Below are 23,186 nucleotides of genomic sequence, written 5' to 3'. Positions count from 1 at the left end.
ACTATTGGAAAAGGTGCGGAAAATTCCGGCACCGAAGGCTGATAGACTGGAAGGGCTCATCGAGTACGGCATGGCAGTACAAGCTCTTTGCGACCACATTGAAGCGGCGAACGAGCATGTTCATTTATCCAATCCTATGCTTCTCCAGGAACTTGTGGGCAAACTTCCAGCGGATCAAAAGCTTATGTGGGCTGCACATAAACGACACCATGGTAACGTGGATCTGAAGACGTTTAGCAATTATATGGACAATGTTGTTAGTGATGCATCCAGTGTGGTGATGCTCGACTCGGAGTCCTTTAGATGCAAGGATAAATTGAAACCGAGAGGATACGTCAATTCTCATTCTGGTGCCAGCCTAGAACAGTCAGTAGCAGTGACGAAGCAGGTAGAGTGCAATTTCTGTGGAAAAATCGGTCATCGTTTGCGAGATTGTTTGACGTTTAAAAATTTAAGCGCAGATGAGCGCTGGCGTAAAGTAAGAGCTTTGAATTTATGTCAAAATTGCCTTTTTAATCATGGTCGGCGGTCATGTAGGAGTAACAATCGTTGTAATATAGACGGCTGCCAGTATCGTCATCATCCGCTGTTGCATTCCATTCGGCGGACTGCGATCATTAGTGTACCAGCGGAGAGTCACACTCATCAGTATCTCGGCTCGAGTGTATTGTTTAGGATAGTACCCGTTACGCTGTACGGGGGAGCTGGTCAGGTGAATACTTACGCTTTCTTAGACGAAGGGTCCCCGCTAACAATAATGGAAAATGAAATCGCGGAAGAGCTTGGAGTAAGTGGTACCGTGCAGCCACTGTGCCTTCGGTGGACGGGGAATACTTCAAGAGTTGAGGAGAATTCACGGGTTGTCACCGTTTCTATAAGTGGACTGGGTTCACAGAGACGATTTCAGATGTCGAATGTACGTACGGTACCCAGTTTAAACCTCCCCAGCCAAACTTTCCAAAAGGAAAACGCCTTTGAGCGGTTTGACTATCTCCGGCAGCTACCATTACTGAGTTATAAGAACGTTACTCCGAAACTATTGATTGGATTGGAACATATTCACTTAGCTGTTCCACTGAAGGTGAGAGAAGGCAATGGAAACGGGCCTACTGCAGTAAAGACAAGGCTCGGCTGGTGTGTCTATGGACGGCAACAACCCGGGGGGCCAAGTTTATGTAATGTTCACGTTTGTGAGTGTAACCCGGACAGGGATCTGCACGATGCTGTGAAACAATTTTACGATATAGAAGAAGTAGGAGCAGGAAAATTAACTTTGTCTACCAAAGCTGACCAGCGAGCGTTGGACTTGCTTGAGAAGACCACGGTACGCGTTGGGAAACAATTTGAGACCGGTTTACTATGGAAGGATGATTATGTAGAACTACCGGATAGTTATTTGATGGCTCTGCGCAGGTTGGAGTGTTTGGAGAAAAAATTGACACGGGACCCACAACTTAAAGAAAATGTTCACCGTCAAATGCAAGAATTCGTCGAGAAAGGATATATCCATAAAGCGGAGAAAGAGGAGCTTGACACAGCCGATCCCCGAAGAATCTGGTACCTTCCTATTGGAGCAGTAACAAATCCGAAGAAACCGGGAAAAACACGTATAGTGTGGGATGCAGCTGCTAAATGTGAGGGTGTGTCTTTAAATAGCATGCTGCTGAAGGGCCCTGACCAGTTGGTGTCCTTATTGGGAGTTTTATATCGCTTCCGGCAGTTCAAGATTGCGGTGTGTTCAGATGTGAAGGAGATGTTCCTGCAAATATTGATGCGACAGAGTGATAAACATGCGCAGCGAGTTCTTTGGAGAACCGATCCAAAGCAAAAACCTGATATTTTCCTAGTAGATGTGGCAACGTTTGGATCGACCTGTTCGCCAGCGTCAGCCCAATTTGTTAAAAATAAAAACGCCAGAGAGCACAGTGAAAAGTACCCCAGAGCAGCCGAAGGGATACTGAAGAGTACTTATGTAGATGACTATCTAGACAGTTTTGGATCAGAGGAAGAAGCATGTCGTGTTGCGCAAGAAGTGCGACAAATTTTCCGAAATGGCGGATTCGAGCTAAGAAACTGGCTCTCGAACAATAACGGCGTATTGAAGCACCTTGGGGAGAAACAAGCTGCTATCAGTAAAAGCCTAGTTATGACTAGCACGAGTTGTGAGCGCGTACTTGGGATGCTATGGAACCCGCTGGCAGATCTCGTTCAGCACCCGTATGAGCGACGAAGTTCGAACGCTTTTGGAAAACAACATTATACCAACAAAACGTCAAGTTTTACGTTGCGTCATGACGCTCTTCGACCCTTTAGGATTGTTGGCAACTTTCCTAATCCATGGAAAGATTCTTGTGCAGGATTTATGGCGTGAGGGAATCGGATGGGATGAGGAGGTTGGTGAAAATCCGTTCAGAGACTGGTGCAGATGGATCAAGATGATCGACTTTATAACGGATGTTCGAATTCCTCGCTGTTATTTTCCTGATGCATCGGTACAAACCTACAATCAGGCTGAACTTCATGTTTTTGTTGATGCGAGTCTTCTCGCGTATGCTTGTGCCTTATATCTGCGAACGACTAATAGCAACGGTACGCCTCAGTGCACGTTAATCGCGGCAAAGGCAAAAGTCGCACCGCTCAAACCCATGACGATACCGAAATTGGAACTACAAGGCTGTGTATTGGGAACCAGATTGGCGAAATTCGTCGAGAGCAACCACTCGGTCACTATTGGCAGGAAAATTTTGTGGACAGATAGCTCAGTCGCCCTTTCGTGGATTCGAGCTGATCCTAGAAACTACAGACAGTTCGTAGCGAATCGGGTTGGCGAAATCCAAGAGTCAACAACCGGTGACGAATGGAGATGGGTCCCCTCTGAATCAAACCCTGCCGACGAAGCTACAAAGTGGGGGACTGGACCATACTTTGGCAATAGTTTATGGTACAATGGACCAGAGTTTTTACGCTGCTCCGAGAATAAATGGCCGCGTGCCGCTGATGACGTTGTGAATACCACCGAAGAAATTAGATCATCCATTCTTTTTCATAAAGCCTGGCAGCCAGTGATTGAATACCGTCGTTTTTCCAAATGGGAGAGGCTTCTGCGGAGTGTCGCCTATGCGCTCCGATTTTTGTATATTTATCTAAAAATGGGGAGAAGACACGGCCATCTGACGCAGCCGGAACTGGAAGCGGCCGAAATTGAAATATTAAGGCAAGTTCAAATGGAATCTTACCCAGATGAAGTGGCCACTCTGAGAAAAAATCAAAAGCTACCAAAGGATAAACAGGAGCCAATCGAGAAGTCGAGCTTGATTTATCAGCTTAGACCGATGTTAGATGAACAGGGAATACTGCGGCAAAATAGTCGAATTGCGACAGCAAAGCATATAAACTATAACGTACGCTGTCCGATAATTTTACCACGAAAACATTACTGTACAGGTCTACTTGTGGAGAAATACCATCGCACCTACCATCACGCGAACGCGGAAACTGTCGTGAACGAAGTGCGTCAATTGTTTGTCATTCCGAAGCTCCGAACGCTGGTAAGAGAAGTTGGACGAAATTGCCAGTGGTGTAAAGTGCGCCGAGCGCAGCCTGCAGTTCCGCCAATGGCACCGTTGCCATTTGCCCGCCTGGCTGTATACGACCGACCGTTCAGTTACGTCGGACTGGATTACTTTGGCCCACTGTTGATAAAACAAAACCGTTCTACTGTTAAAAGATGGGTTGCGCTCTTCACGTGCTTAACGGTTCGGGCAGTGCATCTCGAAGTAGCGCACAGTCTTACGACTGCATCGTGTATTTCCTGCATACGTCGTTTCGTTAACCGCCGGGGTTCACCTGTGGAAATATTTAGTGACAATGCTACCAATTTCCATGGGGCTGAACGAATACTCCGTAAGCAAATCAATCGAGAATGTGCGATGATGTTTACTAGCTCTAAAACGAAGTGGAGCTTCATCCCCCCTAGTGCACCACATATGGGTGGCGCATGGGAACGCCTAGTTCGCTCAGTAAAGGAGGCAATGTCAGAAGCATATGTCGAAGGGAAACTGAACGATGAAGAATTGCATACCTTGATCGTAGAGGCAGAGGGCATCGTAATTAGCAGACCACTAACTTACCTACCACTTGATTCCGCGGAATCCGAAGCTCTCACCCCTAATCACTTTTTATTGGGTAGCTCTAGTGGAGCTAAGCAACCGAACAATAACATCAACCACTCAAACAATACTTCTCGCGAGTCGTGGGATCAAATAAAAGGTCAACTGGATTGCTACTGGAAACGTTGGCTAAAGGAATACTTGCCAGTGATCAGGAAACAAACTAAGTGGTTCGAGAACTCTCGACGTGTCGAAGTTGGGGATGTTGTATTGATAGCCGACGAAGGCAAACGGGATGCATGGACACGCGGACGTGTCATTGACGTCATCACTGCACCAGATGGTCACGTTCGCCAGGCTACAGTGAACACTGCGAAAGGAGTTATTAGACGACCTGTATCCAGAATAGCGGTGCTCGACGTAGGAATCGATGGTGCGACCGGTGGACCGCACCCGGGGGAGGATGTTAACACAGGGACGTTACTGTGCGATGTTACCACAGGGACGTCGAGTTCCCAGCAAACCGACAACCTTGCCGTCTGACTGTAAGTAAGACGTCCTGTCACTCTGGAGGGCTCTTTTTGAGCTGAGTCATTGGAGAAAGCACACGCGCAACCGACCGACTGAACCGATTGTCCAAATTGTTTGATTAGAAATTGTATTAGTGAATATTTAAAATTGAAGTGAATATTTAGAATTTTATTATTAAATTGGAGGTAATATTTCGTGATATATTATGTATTAAGCTTACTATTTATGCACTTTAAAGGCAGACTTAACCTTACCCAAGTTGGCCAGCCGAGAACAAAGGCCTGCAACAAATATAATAGCCACTGAATTGTAAGTTACTTAAAATTAAATTTAGACGAAAAAGCATTAAAATTTCTTGTAGATTGAAACAACGCAAAATATAGTTTCGATATCAGTAGCTGCGCCTTTTTAATTCGCTGCGCCAACAAACGAAATACAGTTAAATCTCAGTATTTTTCCTGAACGTAAAATAACATTATCTTTAATTCGAGAAAAAAACGCAAATCCATGTCACAAGTTTTGTTCCCTAAATAATCAATTCAATCAAAATATTTTTTACTCTTAGGTTAAGTAGTTTTATGTTCACCCTTAACTTCCCATGACTTTTTCCGACGATTTTAACAACGGAAAAAAAATCACCACTATCACCATTCACGAATCATTGCATCGCACCATGTCTAGTAAATATACACACGCACACAAATCGAATACGGCTACAGCAAATAATCGGGGCGTAGCGCCTCGCCAATTTTCCACAAAAAGCACGTTGCCGAATACTGTGAGGCATCACTAGAATCACTAATAAATATTACACGATCATCGACATCTTTTCCTGTAAACCTTTGCCCTTGAAGAAACTCATTGCAATTCAAGTTAATTTACAAAGGAGTTAACAACATTCATTTTTTTACACTACACTGACTTCATTGTACTACGCCGGCAAACAAGATTCCGTTGATTTTATTATATATCACGCCTTTTAAGAAATATTTAATGGAGCACACGCGATTAGTGAACTTTACTCCTAACCAGTGCTGATAAAAGTCATCTTCCCCGCAAAATTCTTCGAAAATTACAGCCAATCATTTTAAATTTTCACTTCCAATGATCGCAGCACTCTTTCAGATACACTAGATTTTCGTCCTAGTAACGTGCTGTGATACTCGAATGAAATAGATCGCGCGCATCGTTCACGGTTACGGAATAAAATTTGACGACAAATCCAACCAAATGATCTTCACTTCCAGGGTTGTTACAGAAATCTTGATTTTGAATCCGCAAAATCCGCGCCAAGTGGTTGAAGATCCGCGCCGTGAGAACTAAATCCGAGCCGAAAAAAACTATTAAAAATTATTGTTTCAAGCATGGTTTCTACAAGCATCGTAGCGCCTTAGAGTCCTCAGAAGAGTTTTTCCTGCTAAGGGGCCATCCACATACCACGTGGACAGCTTTGGGGGGGGGGGGGTTGGCTTATGTCCACGGTCCATACAATTTTTTTTTAAATTTATATGGACAGTTGTCCACGGAGGGGGAGGGGGGGGGGTTCAAAATCGTTAAAAACCTGTCCACGTGGTATGTGGATGGCCCCTAATATCATTCATCGATGTATTCATAAGAGCAAATTGGACATTTCTAGAGAATAAGTTTAGAAAAGTGGATTATTCCATAGAATTCGTATGGAAACTGAACCTTGTAGCTGACTTTAATTTTTTGTCCCACGCTAATGTATGGCTCATTTGTGTTGAGTCTGAAACGCAGGACATTTGAATTTTGTCTTTTCAACAACTTTTGAACATGAACTTTAGAAACTAAAGTTCATCGTAAGTCAAAACCCTTAGGCGTCGTACACAAATTACGTAACGCATGAAGGGGGGGGGGAAGGGGGGTTAAGTCTGCGTTACTTATTGTTACATATGGGGGGAGGGGCGGGGGGGTAATTGAGGTCGTTACGTAACTGTGATGTTTGCTTAAAACTGCAAATTTGGAGGGGGGGGACAGGTTGTCCAGCGTTACGTAATTTTAGGGGGGGAGTCATATCGAACGTTACTTATCGTTACATAGGGGGGAGGGGGTCTGAAATCTAGGTTTTAAGCGTTACATAATTTGTGTACGACGCCTTACTGCGCCAATGTTAGGAATAATGCTGAAAAAAATTGTTTAACAACCATATTTATAAATGCAAAATGTTCGTATCACTGATTTTTTCTCTCCTTTCCTTTTTTCAGAGAAGTATGATTATAACGAGTAACGCTAGAGTAATATATAAAATTGATATTTGAAGAGAGAATTGAATGACGAGATTTAAAAAATGTGGACTAAGAGGTTTGATACATACTTCAAAATCTAACTCGTTAATCCAGTACATTGCCGGGAACATTCAATCAGTAGTTAATAATGCAATTCATATAAAGTTTTGCTAAAAATAACAGTTCAAAACATTTTTATAAGTAAGCTCCATACAAAATTCTAAAAAAATGTTACCAGAGATGCCAATGTTTCAATTTAAACTAGATTCTTCAAGTTTTTCTCGAGTTAAACAGTTGAATCACAAAATCATCCAGTTTTTGTATATTTTGCAGTTTTATCCACATTTTTTATCAGCTCAAGTTCCCATTGTTTTTGTCTATTTTAAAAATATTTTTTAAGGGGTAATATCTACCAAAAAAAATTTTTCTTGTCATTTTTTGATATTGGCTTAAATCATGCTAAAACTATCATAGAATCAAAATCCACATCGCCCAAATACTGATCTAAACTCAAAATTCCTTTAAATCAATTTTATCGAACAACTTTTATGCTCCAAAATCACATTTTTCGATTATTTTGGCGATGCTCGTTTTTCGAGGTTTTGTTAACTAGCAGAAGTTACCTTTGATCGTTATCGTGTTTCAAATTTGAAGTATAGAGGTCGCCGCATCAAGTTTGGATCGTTATAGCGTCTCTATAGCACGTGTTTACTCACAATTTCCCCTTGTTACGTCGATCAGCCGTTCTCGTTGTGTACGTTCTTGGTTTGAGTTTTTCTATACTTTTTAACTGTGAGTTATATTCAAAAGTACTTAAATATGAGTGACAAGTTTGAGTTTTGCGTGGGATTGAACGCCAACCTAGTCAAAGTCGCTAAGCATCGCATGTCTGATATCGCGAACGAGGCTAAGCGCAGCCTAAAGCCTGTATCAGACTAACCGTTGCTGCGGTCAACCGCTACCGTTCCGATCTTTTTCGACCAATCAGAACACAGCGGTCGACCGTCGCTTGTTGTTGTTGCAAAAAATAGAATCTTTTCTATTTTTGCCGCCGACCGTTCCCAACGGTTGCCGGCTGCTGTCATTGACATGGCGAAGGCAAACGAATCTCTTCACACCTACACAAGATCACATATAGAGACTTGACAAATGAAAATGTGTGCTTCTCTTTTTGGCACACACGATAGCCAGTCAAAACATTGATAGCACCAGCAACGCTGGTTGGCGATATCAATTTTCGACCAACGCACACTCGCAAAAATGAATCCAAATTCCCACTAATTAAAAGTTGCTGGGCTGGATATCTTAAATATAGCATTTCTGACCGCTACGGTTGACCGCTGCAACGGTTAGTCTGATACAGGCTTAACATCGAATAACAAAAAGAAAGAAGAAGAAAATACAGCCCAGGAAGCACAACTTTACGGCCCAGGGATAACTGACTGAAGGTAGAAAAATTATTAGGGGCTTTTGCGATTCTAAAGATTTATAGCATATTGAAACTTTGAACGCGTTTTTCTCAAAACCATGTCTCAAATCGGCGAGCAGTAGAACTGAAAAAGTTTACATCCGATTGACTTGAAATTTGACCTGTAGCTTCTTCATTAGATTATCTAGTGAAGTACACACGATTTTGGTGATTGATTAACAACAACAAAAGTTACAAACAATAAAAGTCGATTTTTCTTTGTCTAAAAAGAATTTTTTTTCTCAAACCGTTGCCATTTTGCGAAGAAAAATTCTAAAAATATGATAATGTGTACTTCACTAGCGACACTTATGTAGATAATAAAAAATTTTTTGTTTTGGTTAAAGGTGGCGTTGGGCACGACTTCTACTGCTCGCCGCGGAAAAACTTTTAAGAAAAGCGTTTCACGGCAATCGCTGCACAGCCGCCATTTTGTAAAATAATAGCAATATTTTTTTTCTTTTCTCCAAGAGTTGCTTAATTCAATGATATATTATTTATATACCTTACATCTCAAATGTCCTTTGAAAAATATCATGAAAATATCATGAAAAAGCCTTGTTTTTTTGAGCATTTGGTAGATATTACCCCTTAAGTAAAAGTTGTATCTTAATTCATCTTTTAAAATTCTTTAGGAGGGAGTCAATAAGGATTTCACTAATTTTTTTCTTTCTATCCTCTGCTCGCACGAACTCATCCAAATTAATAGCAACATGATATGACATAGGATTAAAAAATATAAAAACAGTGTAGAAGCAAAAGGGTCAATAATGGATAAAGCAATTTTTGAAAATTTTGTAAATTCTGTATTCGAATAGGGCTGACTTTGGCGTAATTAAATATTTTTGATTGTGACCTGGAGCGAGAATACTATACATATAAAGTGATTGGCACCTTGTCATATCTGTGATATATAATCTCCATTTGCGAAATTGACACGCGATTTAATAAAATATAGAGAAAACCCATCTGAAGCAAAATCTTAAGCGAATAAATAAGCTTTGCCTAATCGAGTTCTCACATGTTAGTTTTGTTTCTCTCATATTAGGATTCCAGTTTTTTCCACTTTTATTTTCAACATTATTCTAGTTTATTCCAAAATGTTATTGACAACCCTGTCAGTGACATCACCGCTGCGGGTGGCCTCATTACGCGTAACTCAAACTTATTTGAATTGACTGTCATTGAAATCCACGAAAAGAAATTTCGTGTCACGTCTGTTTGTCTGCGGTGGGGTGATACCTTTGTTCGCGTTTGTACTAAAAAAACCATTTGAACGTTGGTAAAATGAACACATTGATAAAATAATTAAAGATTGTACAAAATTGGATATTTGCATTTTAAATAAAATTGAGATTTTTAAATAGAACAGTTTTTGTTAGATAAGCTTTTTCTCCTTAAGAGTGCTCTTTTTTAAATGTTCTGAAGAGTTTTTGACAGTGTGAAGGTGCTGCCACACGAAGCACAAAAACTATGAGCTTATGAGGCTTAAAAGTATGCGATATAAATGTATAGCATGAGATTGTACTGTCAAAAGCTATAACATAGAGACTCTGAACTAATCCGTCAAGACGGAATAGTTCGTAGCCTACCATGCCTTATACGATCAACTATGTCTTAGAAACTATTGCAGTGGTGTATTGGCGGCTGAGTGGCGGCACCTTAATTGTTTATCTAAGAATCAATTGTGATTGGATTTTTTTTCAAATCAGATATGAGCTTTTTTTAAATCACTTTTTGTTTCTAAAGTAATTTTCTTCAATAATTTCAAATGAAATTTCTGACAACTTCCCAAAAGTCATCCCTTGAAAATTTTTCCCTTGTTCAGTAGATAAATCGAAAAAAATCAGTCTTTTCAAATGCTAGTCCACATATTTTGAAAAAAAAAAATGAAGCAAGTATGCAAAATTGCTTAATTGCCTTGCACCCACAAAGTTTCATTGAATTTAAATGAGAAGGTGCTGCCAACTACTCAGTCTAATTGGTGCGAAATCCTTCAATATTCAATATTCCAGGTTGCTGAAAGCAAGGTGGAAAGGCTTTCCGCAAAATCCGCGCCATGGAGTAGTAAAAACGCGCCAAATCCGCGAGAAACGCAAAATCCGCAAAAAACGCAAAATCCGCAAAAAACGCAAAATCCGCGTCGACTGTAACAACCCTGCACTTCAAAGCGAAAAGAAAAACACACAGTCCACTCAACCAAAATGAACCTCACCGAAACACTTTTTAACTGTCACTGACCGATGCCTTGACAATCTTCGTTTACTGATAAACTGATTTTGTTGTCTTTCTTTCATCGCAGAAATATAATGAGGTGTTTTGACAGTTCACTTCCATGCAAAAAGCGGGAAGGGGAACTCTAGAAGGATTGTAAAAAATAACGTTTATGAATGCTTTTTTTCACTTTCACTCAAGAGTGTCAACAAATATCAACCCTGCTCCTAACGCCAGCCGCGAACTTTCCTGTTAACTTTTTCAATATTTCAATATTTGTAAAAAACTGAACGCAGATAAAAGTGGACGCGAAAAAAAGACGTCTGTACGCGAAGCATGGTTTGCTTCGATTCTTACCAACACAGTCACACGTATGTGTGTCTGGTTTGTTTTGGTTTTCGTTCCACTTGGTAAAGTGTCAGGTAAATTTTTTCTCAGCACATTTGCGAGATGGACATATGAAATGGAAACGAGACAAAATGACGAATGCGATAATGACCAAAACAAAACTAATTGACAGCTATCCCATTATTACGCATACCAATGCAATGACACTGAAAATGTTTTATTTGAAGCTGCAAAGTATAGCACGGAAAAAGTGTAGCTACACCACGAAAACGAAAACGACATTAGAATTTATTAGGTGTCGTTGACACAGGTTGGGTTAGGGTCGGTTTGTTACATGCAACTTGGTCATTTCTCAAGTGTTTGGCATGTTAGCATGGAAATAGGGATTTGTGTTGTAATATGGGTTTTGGGAATTTGGCTAGCTTGGGGAAATTCTCAAGTGATTTGCATATGGCATATGCGACACTCTTTGTGGGAAATCTTATGTGATGCAGAGGAAGATGTTCGACTATCCAGCCCGTGGGAGTCTTTTCGGGTTTGTTGGAAAGTCATTAAAAATTTAAGAATTGTGTTATCCTCGTAACTCGTAAGGTTTCAGTTTACATTGCGAATTATCCCGATTCCGTAGGCAACCAAATATAAGTCGGACATTTAGGGCTACTTTGTGGGGTCATCCCAGTTCCGAAAGTACCTATATTTGGTGGTCTTCGGCCATTCTACAATCGTGTACAGTAAAATTTTTTTTACGTCTTATTTGGTACATCGTAAAAAGAAACCGACTTGTGAAAAATTCAGCATGACCATTCACGCTTACTTCTCCTCTACATTTAGACCTGAAGCGATAACATGTGGATTATTCACGTGTTTGTTAATGTCCAAAGAATACCTCTAGGGAGAGGAATGAAGGTTTTGTGATTACCAATAATTAATTAAATTGTGATTACCAATAATTTTTGTGATTACCAATAATTAATTAAATTGTGATTACCAATAATTAATTTTAATAATAAGCTTTAATTCTCAAAAACTACGTAAAAGCTAAATAAAACTTGACTAATGCTCAGTTCACTATCGATGAAATGTGAGCTTTTCTCCAGCCAAATGTTCTTTTATGCTCAAAGATCTAATTTAGGTGGTAAAAATGAATCGTATGAAATGTGATACTCTTCACAAAACTACAAAACCATTAGAAATGTTTTTTTTTTGCTGAACATTACACTATTACACTAAATCAAAATTAAGTTTTTCGGCGATGAAATATTTGCAGATATTTTAATAGGGAAGCTGGTAGCCGCAATTTTAAAGTGTCCGCTTTGATAAGCAGGTCGTTAGTTTGAATCTTGATAGAAGCAGGCCATTTTTGATTATCAAAGGACCAAGCATGGGTTCATTTTCAGGCTTCTCATCACCACCTCACTTGGTCCGAATCTGTTTGCTTCTCACGATGAGGTAGAGAACATTTCTATTCTTCTTAGACAACGTCGCTCTCGCTTCTACAGAACCGCGATACACATATCCCATTGCTCGGTTTTCATAATGTAATAACTTATTTATTAGTTTATTTATTTATTTATTAGTTTATTTATCCATCTAACATAAAGTCTTAATGAATATGAATATATCACTATCGTCAACGTCATAATGTTTGTTTAAGCCCCCTTCTTTACAACTTTTATGTAAATGACATCGACGAATGTCTGGCAAACTCATGCACGATAAGACAACTTGCAGACGACAGTGTAATCTCTGTTACAGGAGCCAAAGCTGCCGATTTGCAAGGACCATTGCAAGATACCTTGGACAATTTGTCTGCTTGGGCTTTACAGCTAGGTATCGAATTCTCTCCGCAGAAGACTGAGATAGTAGTTTTTTCTAGGAAGCATGAACCTGCTCAGCTTCAAACACAATTAATGGGTAAAACGATTTCTCAGGTTTTGGTACACAAATATCTTGGTGTCTGGTTCGACTCTAAAGGCACCTGGGGTTGTCACGTGAGGTATCTGATGAAAAAATGTCAACAAAGAGTGAATTTTCTTCGTACAATAACCGGACAATGGTGGGGAGCCCACCCAGGAGACCTTATAAGGCTTTACCAAACAACGATATTGTCTGTTATTGAATACGGGTGTTTCTGCTTCCGCTCCGCAGCAAACACACATTTGATCAAACTGGAGCGAATACAATATCGTTGTTTGCGTATCGCCTTAGGTTGCATGCAGTCGACCCATACGATGAGTTTGGAGGTCTTAGCTGGAGTACTACCATTGAAAAACCGCTTCTGGAGCCTGTCTTCTCGTATTCTTATCAAATGTGAGGTCTTGAACCGTCCCGTGATTGAAAATTTTGAAAGGTTAATCGAACTTAATTCTCCAACCCGTTTTATGACATTGTATTTCAATCACATGTCCCAAAATATTAACCCTTCTTCGAATATTCCAAATCGTGTCGACTTATCAAATACTTTTGATTCTACTGTGTTTTTCGATACATCCATGATAGAAGAAACTCGTGGAATCCCGGATCATTTACGCGTGCAGCAGATCCCCAAAATTTTTTCCAATAAATATCGAAACATCAACTGCGACAATATGTACTACACTGACGGATCACTTCTTGATGGGTCCACTGGCTTCGGTATCTTCAATAACAATTTAACCGTCTCCCATAAGCTCGATAATCCTGCCTCTGTTTACGTCGCAGAATTAGCTGCAATTCAGTACACCCTAGGGATTATCGAAAAAATGCCCACGGACCATTATTTCATCTTTACGGACAGTCTCAGTTCCATTGAGGCTCTCCGATCGATGAAAGATGTTAAGCACTCTCCGTATTTCCTGGGGAAAATACGGGAACATCTGAGTGCTTTATCCGAAAAATCTACTCAGATTACCTTAGCGTGGGTCCCTTCTCACTGCTCGATACCGGGTAATGAGAAAGCGGACTTTTTGGCTAAGGTGGGCGCAACAAACGGTGATATTTATGAAAGACCAATTGCCTTTTATGAATTTTTCGCATTTGTACGTCAGAATACGATCATCAGTTGGCAAAATTCTTGGACCAAGGGGGAACTGGAAAGGTGGTTACATTCCATAATCCCCAAGGTATCGACGAACCCGTGGTTCAAGGGGTTGGATGTAGGTCGGGATTTCATTTGCGTGATGTCCCGGCTTATGTCCAATCACTATAGATTTGACGCGCATCTCCGTCGTGTTGGGCTCGGGGAGAGTGGTATCTGTGCCTGTGGTGAAGGTTATCACGACATAGAGCACGTTGTTTGGTCATGCCCTGTACACCGTGACGCCAGGTCTAGATTAGTAGCTTCCCTGCAGGCCGAAGGTAGGCAGCCGGCTGTTCCTGTTCGTGATGTCTTGGCGAGCCGTGACCTATCCTACATGTCCCTTGTATACGTTTTCCTGAAATCCATCCACGCCCCAGTTTAGTCCTATCCCCTTCCGCCTACATCCAACCAAACGACAAGAACACGTTAAGACCCCGGACCCGGAAACAGCAACTAGACCCGCACGATACTCTCAGGCCCCGAGGGAGACAACCCAATATGCCAGTCCGTAATATCTTGGTCCAGCAGCGGAACATATTCAATATGCTGCTTACCTATGGCGATGGAAAACCATCAAACAACTATTCAGTGCTTTTCATGCAAAACATTCTAGCTTAAGTTAGATTTAGTTTCAGCTCGTAGTCGGCAGCGAGGATAAAAAATTTGCTTTTAGTTATTAAGATACTTTAGAAAGTAAGCTACCAGATATAATTGGCGCCGTTAAACATTGAATTGTATTTGTGCCGTGTCAAATAAACTATAGATGAGGAAAAAAAAACGTCATAATGTAAAACAAGCAGATCTTGCTATTCAACTGGAGAAACAACTGGAACGCTCACCAAATTCGAATAAATCTTCAGCAGAAGTAAATGCACGTATCATCGAAGACATAGGGGCATTAAATCCAAACGCTGTGCGATGAAACCATGTTTGGAGAAGGGTAGAAGTCCTTAAAGCACGCGATGGAACACGAAAATCAAGTAAAGATAGTAGTTTGGGACAATCTACTTCATTGTTCAGGAGCTTGCGACAAATGTTGCCGGCTGAATCTTCCGTCGTCGTGCTAGGGTGTCAAGATTGATTAGCTTGCACCGATCACAGTATGGAGGCAAATTTTGTGGGTCACGCCAAGGCAGTTGAGAAATCAATCAATTCGAACAAATCTTTTTTGCACTCTTTCAATTCGTAAACTCCAGGTCAGTTGATGTGGAAGCCAAACTAGTTAAGCATTCTCTAAGATAGGTCGCACTAAAGAGCAATACAGAGCTTTCAAGCAATACGGATCATTAAAATCTTTGGCTATTTTGGTTATAAACCCCAGCTGACGATTAGCCTTAGCAATGACGGCCGATCGATGACTAGCAAAAAAGAGTTTCTTATCCATTGTCACACCCAAGTCATTCATCTCTTCAACCCTGTTGAGTACGACTCCATCGATATGGTAGTTGAACATTATAGGCTGCGAGTTCCGATGAAATATCATTACAATCAGCTTATTACGATGGCACCATTCTACAAACATGTCCAGTAACTGCTGCAAACGGTGACAATCTTCTATGCACTTCACGACGAAATATAGTTTCAGGTCATCCGCATATGGCAGTCCATCAGTCTCTCACAACACGATTTCGGCACCGACAACCGTTTACTACGATTTTGTCCCGCCGATTTTGATAATATTAACGTATTACTAGCTGGAATCGATTGGGATGCTGTCTTGGACACGAACGACGTAGATACTGACGCCTCAACTCTCTCCCACATTTTAAATTACGCCATAGATCGACACGTCCCAAAAAGGACCATCTCTGTCCAACAGAAATTGCCCTGGTTGACCCCCACATTACGACGCCTTAAATCGGAGAGAAAAGCAGCCCAGAGAAGGTTCTCTAGATACAGAACACTACCTCTACGGAACCACTATTATCGATTAACACTCGCTACAAACAATTAAGTCGCTACTGTTTTCGAAGCTTCCTTCGTAATCGTTTTGGAAATATGTTAGCGAACAGCGTAAAGATGATGGCCTTCCTTCGAGTATGCACTTAGACGGTGTCACTGCGAACTCTGTCGAGCAAATCTGCCATTTGTTTTCGCGAAAAATTTCCAGAGTATTTGTGGACGAACGGTTAACGACGGATGAATTTGGGACCTGTACAGAACGTGTCCCCTTTCTTGGCCGTGCATTGACTAACCTCTCCATTGACGATAGCGCGGTAACATTGGACCAGACGGCATTCCATCCGGTTTCTTTAAAAAATGCATTGGTAGTCTGGCTTCCCCGATGAGTCGTCTATTCGCTCAATCAATTCGCACTGGCGTCTTTCCCTCGGTCTGGAAATCGGCGTACATGTTTGCAGTGCACAAAAAAGGCCATAAAAGTAACATCGAGAACTACCGTGGAATCTCCGCTCTTTGCTCCATATCGAAACTCATCGAGCTCGCTGTGTTTGAACCTACTTTCTCGTTCTTCAAGCAGTACATCGTCGACGAACAACACGGGTTCATGCCTAAGCGATCAACGGCCACAAATCTCCTGACGCTCACATCCTACGTATTGGACAGCTTTGACGACCAGTCACAAACGGACGTCATCTACACGGACCTATCCTCCGCTTTCGATAAACTGAACCACCGAATCGCCGTGGCTAAACTCGCAAAGCTTGGCATCGGAGGCCCACTGCTTCACTGGTTTCAGTCGTATTTGTCTGACCGGCGTTTAGTTGTGAACATTAATGGAGTTTTTTCGACATCTTTCTCCGCTCACTCAGGCATTCCGCAAGGCAGTCATCTCGGGCCTTTGATATTCCTGATTTACTTAAACGACGTCAATTTTCGACTTCAAGGCCCTCGGCTGTCATTTGCTGACGTCCTTAAACTGTTTGCCAGAGTAAAAACTCCGTCAGAAGCAGGGGCGACTCGTCCATAGGTGCAACCTGTGCATTGCACATGGGGACATCAAGCAAAAACCAAATTACAAATTCATGTTTTTATTGAACGTTCACTGGTATTCTTGCACTTTATACACAACCCTATTTTATTTTGAATGTATTAAGTGTAACAATACCAAAAATTGTAGCATCTGTGAGACGAGATGACGGTTTCCGTACATCTCCAAAGCGACAGGTTCAATTTCATCCAGCGTACCGATGCACTCATACATTGTAGCATCTGAGACGACGGTTTCCGTACATCACCAAAGCGACAAGTTCAATTCCATTCAGCGTACCGATGCACTCAAACATCTATAGATTGTAGCATCTGTGAGACGGGACGACGGTTCTCGTACACCTCCGAAGCGACAGGTTCAATTTCATCCAGCGTACCGATGCACTCATACATTCTGGCATCAAAGACGACGGTTTCCGTTCATCACCAAAGCGACATGTTCAATTCCATCCAGCGTACCGATGCACTCATACATCCATAGATTGTAGCATCTGTGAGACGAGACGACGGTTCTCGTACACCTCCGAAGCGACAGGTTCAATTTCATCCAGCGTACCGATGCACTTATACATTCTGGCATCAAAGACGACGGTTTCCGTTCATCACCAAAGCGACATGTTCAATTCCATTCAGCGTACCGATGCACTCATACATCCATAGATTGTAGCATCTGTGAGACGAGACGAAGGTTCTCGTACATCACCGAAGCGACAAGTTCAATTTCATCCAGCGTACGTACTGACTCGCTCATACATACACAATTATTAGCAGCATGTCACGTATGCTTTCACATGGGCGTTGCGTTGGAAGGTTTTTTGACATTTCAAGCAACAATGTTTTCGTTGCATGACCATTTACCACATTGCACGGGAGTTTCTCGTATAGATAGAAATACACTGCACGGTTTTTAGTGTGTGAGTGACTTTTTTTGAACGAAAATTATTATCAATGTGCGACAAACCAGTTGCACCGTCTTTCTTGTGAATGAGTGGAAGAAGAGCTTGCTTTACATATGGCATCGAATATACGAAAAGAATGTGCTGTGGAAAATATTCTTTCTCGTCCTTTTTCTGTGCTCTCCATAGAAGAAAAGTTGCTCGTAGTGAAAATGGAAACTCCTCAGCCTGACATGAAAAACCTTAAATCATTTTACATGAAATCAAAAAAATCAATGACGAGAAATTTCAACCGATCGGCCTATAGCAGCCACAAGTGGCTTTGTGGATCAGAAAAGTTAAATAAGCTATACTGTTGGCCGTGTTTGTTATTCCAGCGTCATCAGGATCGTGATGTATGGTCAAAAGTAGGATTTACCGACCTGAATCATCTAACAGTTGCTATGAAAGTTCATTCTTCGTCAAAAGACCACATTGATAACGCCATGTCTCATAAAACGTTTGGACGGATCAGAATCGATGAATCTCTGGACCACACGCTCGAAGTTGCCAAAACGAATCACAATGCCCGAGTAGCTAAGAATAGAAAAGGGATGACAACGCTCATTGAAATCGTTTGTTATTTGGGCATTCATGGGCTGAGTTTCCGTGGTCACGATGAATCAAAACATTCTAATAACAGGGGCAACTGCTTATTCGTAGCACGGCGTGACAGTGGTTTTGCAGAGTTTCTGCACCAATCAAACGTCTTTACGGGAACATCGTCTGTAATTCAGAACGATATAATCGAAAGTATTGGAAAGTTTGTCCTGCAAGAAATTGCCAAAGAGGTAAATGAAGCTCCCTACGCTGCAGTTTTGATGGATGAAACGACTGATGCAGGACGGTTAGCCCAGCTCTCCTGTGCTCTACGTTACGTTCAAAAAGACGGTATGTATGAAACATTTTGGTCTATTAGATGACCTTGAGTTTTTATTCGTTATTTTTATGCTATATTTTGCGTGTATTGATACAATTAGGTATGCCGGTCGAACGGTTCGTTCGTCTCTGTGATGTTAGTAGCAACAAAACAGCCACCGCACTTGCGGCTCAAGTGGACTCGATTGCTTCGGATTTTGGTTTGAATGGTGACAAAATAATCGCTCAAAGTTACGACGGCGCGATGGTAATGTCAGGCGAAATTGGAGGAACACAAGCTTTGGTGAAAAAGAACTTTCCTAAAGCTGAGTTCATACACTGCCGAGCCCATATCCTCAATCTCGTGTTACTCCATTCCTGTTCTGAGGAAAAACGTACCTCCAAATTTTTCAGAACGCTATCATCTGTTGCAGAATTTTTTTCCCAATCAACAAAACGGAACGAAGCATTGAGAAAGCATATCAATTCAAAAATTCCTAACGTTTGTCGTACAAAATGGTCATACAATTCTCGTTTAATCAACGTGGTTAACGACAACTACACTGGCATTGTGACCTGCATTGGAGATTTATATCTGGGAGATTCAGATTGGGATGGGGATACATGTGTTACTGCCCGTGGTTTACATGGATTTCTATTGGAGTTTCAAACAATCTTTCTGCTAAAGGTTTTTGCTGCAATCTTCACTTTTACTGACGTGCTATACAGTGTGTTGCAGCACAAAGATTTGGATGCTATAGAATGCAATACAAATGTTCAATCTTGTCGCATTGAGATTGAAAAGTTGAAATCAGTCGAGCATTTTGAAGATTTGTATAGGGCTTGTGTTGTGCTTCGCGGAGGTGATGACAGTTTGCGCAAAAATCCAAAATCCTCCTACCAGACATTACATGATGCGATATTGGACAGGGTGCTAAAAGAGTTGGACCATAGATTTCGTTCGCTAGAATCCATGAAATATGTTGGACTACTGAACAGCTCAAAGTTTGGACAGTATAGTGAATGTTTTCCCAAGCAACTATTCGATTCACTCGTAGCATCATTCGGCCAGTCTTATGATATAGCAAAACTAAGTAACGAGTTGAAAGTTTTTTATTCTAAGGTCGATTTTAGGAACAAGTCGGTCAAAGAAATGGCATTGATGATAGTAGAAAATGGACTGGAAGATGTGTTTTCCGAAATATTGAAGCTGGCAATTTTGATTCTCACATTACCAAGTACGACGGCCACCGTAGAACGATCTTTCTCCGTGCTGCGTAGAATTAAAGATTATACGAGAACAACGATTGGAGAAGATCGCTTGTTCTATCAAATGTTAATGACGATTGAAAAAGATTTTCTAATGAAGTTACAGCAGAAGCCAAGTTTTTCTGAAAACGTTATTGATTTGTTTGCTGAAAAGGTTGGACGTAGAATCCCTTTGTTTTATAAATAATTTTTGTTTGAAGCTTTATGAGCGATTTATAATAAATGAAGTAGTGTAATGACTAATTAAATATTGTTTTATTTTTAAGTAGTACCATGAATGCGATTACTTCCTTGAACTTAATTTTTAAAAAGCAAATCCTGAATTTGTAGTTGAACAGGTAGGTTTCGAAGCCACAAGTCGCCCCTGGTCAGAAGCCACAGCGCTCCAGAACCAGTTAAGGGTTTTTGCAGAATGGTGCGCGGACAACCGCATGCAATTGAACGCTGACAAATGCGAGAATTTTCTCCAGAAAGCGCAGTCCACTGAATTACAACTACAATTTGTCAAATACACCTCTGCGACGCACAAACTGTGTGAAGGATTTGGGAGTATTGCTTGACTCAAAGCTAAGCTTCAAACAACATATGACGTTCATCATTGACAAGGCTAGCAGAAACTTGGGATTTATTATGCGTATCGCCAAAAACTTCAACGACATCTATTGCCTGAAGGCACTGTATCGCGCTTTGGTGCGCTCCAACTTAGAATACTGCGCTTCAGTGTGGAATCCCTACTACCTGAATGGAGTAAACAGAATCGAGTCAGTGCAACGAAGATTTGTTCGCTTTGCTCTCAGAAGACTTCCGTGGAACGACCCTTTTCGACTACCTAGCTACGAACAGCGATGATGATGATGATGGTCCCGCCACATACCCCTACAAAGGTTTGAGCTGGACGATTTATCTATAGATAATTAATGTGATCACATTTTAATCAGTTATACAAAACAAAAAAAAACGAACTGATTTGACCTCCAGATATAAACTTCTTCAAAAACTGTATACTTGATTCATAGAGCACACAAAACTAGTACAGGGTTTTCATGACCTTCAGCCAGACCAACCACAACTATTTCATGATTTTCTCTAAGCATTCAAATAACAATTTTAATTTGCTAAAAGAAATCATTTATATCTGAAAACCGCGCGCGAGGCTCAAGCTTTTGTAGTCTCTTTCTATTATTTCTAAAGCTACATCAACAATAATGAAAAGAAAAAAAAAATCCATCATCATCACCGTGACGAACACAGTAGTTTTGTTGTTATAAATTTAGAAAAGTCAACACAATCAGATCCGTTCGTATAAAAGTTCGTCATTTACAAGCTTCAATAAAACAATCAATATATGAATAGAAACCAAAACAAATAGTTCATCTAAAATAAATCCGTTTGTTAAAACTTCGTCATTTAAGATCCGTTTGTTCAAACTTCGTCAGGTAAACTCTACATCATTTTGAAAAACTTAGTATCGTTCTATACAATAGAAACTTTCACGTGTGAAATACATTGTCTCTTGAACTCCGCAAGTGTTGGTGCACGTTTAACATGTCTTGGCATCGAATTGAAAAAATTTATACCTTTATAAAACAATGAATGTTGTGAAGCTCTCGTTAGAAAGAAAGGTGTTCTTATTTCATCCGCGGTTCTAGTGTTATATCTATGAAAATCTCTTCCTCTTTCAATTCTATCACTCAAATATTGAGGTTGCAAACCATTAATTATTTTAAAAATGAACACCATAGACAAATAAACAACTCGCTGCTTCACAGATAGCCATTGCAAAGCGTCCAACATAAAAACAGAGGAAGTTAATCTATCACAATTTAAAATCAAACGCATTATTCTATTCTGCAAACGCTGTAACCTCAATAGTTGTGTGTTATTGGCTAAGTATAAAAAAGTAGGGCAAAAATCCAAATGTGGAGAGATGATTGACTTGTATAGCTGTATTTTACTACTAATCGTTAATTCGTTTTTCAGACGGCATAGAATTCCATACTTTTTGGCAATTTTCTTGATGACATTGTCAATGTGAGCGTTGAACTTTAGATTGTCATCAATAATCACGCCAAGATATTTAATCTCCCGAACGCGACCAATTGCCTCATCGTCAATCAAAACAGAGACATCATCATTTACAACGGTGCGCGAGAAAATCATAAATTTAGTTTTATCAATATTCAATTTCAATTGCTTATACTTCAACCATCTGCTTAGAGAACGTAAATCTTCGTTCAAGTGTGAAACGGCTTCTTCTACATTCTTAGCTGCAATGAATAATACGGTGTCATCGGCAAAAAGATTAATATCACAAAAACGTAAAACTCGTCGCATGTCATTTATATACATAATGAACAAAAGGGGCCCTAATACACTTCCCTGTGGAACTCCAAGATTCTCCACGGGACTAGAAACAGAATCATTAAAAACAGTCCGTTGAGTTCTGTCAGACAAGTAGCTTTCAAACCATCTGAATGCAGTACTCGAAATTCCAAAGCGCTTGATTGTGTTCAACAATAAGGGCCTAGAAATTGTCACAAAAGCGCGTTTTAGATCCAAAAAAACAGCAAATATTGTGTCTCTATTTTCTAAGTTATCTTTCCATTTTGCTAGTACTAAGTTTAACGCGGTTTCACATGAGTGGCCTTCCCGGTAGCCTGATTGTTCCGGAATTAGCAACGAGTTACTATTTAAATATTCTAGAAGCTGGCCTTTAACTACTAGTTCTAATATCTTTTCTAATGTGTGTAACATGTTGATGGGACGAAACTCTTCGGCTTTAATCGTTCCAGCAACCTTTTGAATCGGAACAACCAATGATTCTTTCCACACCAAAGGCACGTGCCCTGTTTGCAACGATTCATTAATGAGGTCCAGCAAAGTGTGACCAATGACATTGAAGCAATCTTTTACCTAATGAAAAACAAATTTTTCTCAGTTCATCTAACGTGATTGGGTGAAAACCATCAAATAAACAACTACTGTTAATCGGCTGTTTTATTTCGTCGGGTTCCTCGACCAATTCAATGGATTGATTGATCAATGAAACACTATTGACAAAATAATCATTAAATCTAGATGCAATAATTTGTTCTGAATGTTCTAATGTGCCTTCAAAAGTTATGGACCGCGGTTTACAATTACTAGGTTTCAACAAAGATTTCAAAATTTTCCATAACTCTTTGCTGTTATTTTGATGTT

At 40.5% G+C, this 23,186-nt stretch overlaps 1 protein-coding gene across 1 annotated transcript in view; it reads left to right on the top strand.

The window, feature by feature from the left end:
* The window catches only part of LOC129718672 (thymidylate synthase), a 137,113-nt gene that overhangs the window by 82,349 nt on the left and 31,578 nt on the right, over positions 1 to 23,186 (top strand). The gene's annotated exons all lie outside the window — the stretch shown is intronic.

Source organism: Wyeomyia smithii, chromosome 1 (genome assembly GCF_029784165.1).
Source record: "Wyeomyia smithii strain HCP4-BCI-WySm-NY-G18 chromosome 1, ASM2978416v1, whole genome shotgun sequence".
In the NCBI taxonomy this organism is placed as follows: Eukaryota; Metazoa; Arthropoda; class Insecta; order Diptera; family Culicidae; genus Wyeomyia; species Wyeomyia smithii.
Note: the sequence above shows the minus strand (reverse complement) of the source record. Positions and strands in the feature narration are given on the sequence as shown.